Genomic DNA, 1,181 nt, shown 5'->3' on the forward strand with positions numbered 1-1,181 from the left:
GATGACATTTAGCCTCTCAGACCCATCTGAGCCACGGAACCACCATCTGATGACATTTAGCCTCTCAGACCCATCTGAGCCACGGAACCACCATCTGATGACATTTAGCCTCTCAGACCCATCTGAGCCACGGACCACCATCTGATGACATTTAGCCTCTCAGACCCATCTGAGCCACGGACCACCATCTGATGACATTTAGCCTCTCAGACCCATCTGAGCCTCGGAACCACCATCTGATGACATTTAGCCTCAGACCCATCTGAGCCACGGAACCACCATCTGATGACATTTAGCCTCTCAGACCCATCTGAGCCACGGACCACCATCTGATGACATTTAGCCTCTCAGACCCATCTGAGCCACGGACCACCATCTGATGACATTTAGCCTCTCAGACCCATCTGAGCCACGGACCACCATCTGATGACATTTAGCCTCTCAGACCCATCTGAGCCACGGACCACCATCTGATGACATTTAGCCTCTCAGACCCATCTGAGCCACGGACCACCATCTGATGACATTTAGCCTCTCAGACCCATCTGAGCCACGGAACCACCATTTGATGACATTTAGCCTCTCAGACCCATCTGAGCCACGGACCACCATGTGATGACATTTAGCCTCTCAGACCCATCTGAGCCACGGAACCACCATTTGATGACATTTAGCCTCTCAGACCCATCTGAGCCACGGACCACCATGTGATGACATTTAGAATATGTTGTTGTTGGATAAGATTTAATTGAAGCATTTATTAACAGTTTGCAGAATGGGTTAATTTCACATGAAATCACAACTCAATACAAAGCCTGTTACTGTGTGGACGACACACTGATAAAGCATTACGCTGGTTTACAACAGGGTCCACCATGTTCAATTCATCAGGACATTCTGATGAGACAAACAAATATACACTTCTATAAAAGATTGTGTCCACAATTCCATCCATGCTGTAGACTATTGATGTTAATTAAGGCACCATTAGGAGAGATAACATCCATGCTGTAGACTATTGATGTTAATTAAGGTACCATTAGGAGAGATAACATCCATGCTGTAGACTATTGATGTTAATTAAGGCACCATTAGGAGAGATAACATCCATGCTGTAGACTATTGATGTTAATTAAGGTACCATTAGGAGAGATAACATCCATGCTGTAGGCTATTGATGT

Source organism: Protomyctophum parallelum (assembly GCF_964188405.1).
Source record: "Protomyctophum parallelum genome assembly, chromosome: 10".
NCBI lineage: Eukaryota > Metazoa > Chordata > Actinopteri > Myctophiformes > Myctophidae > Protomyctophum > Protomyctophum parallelum.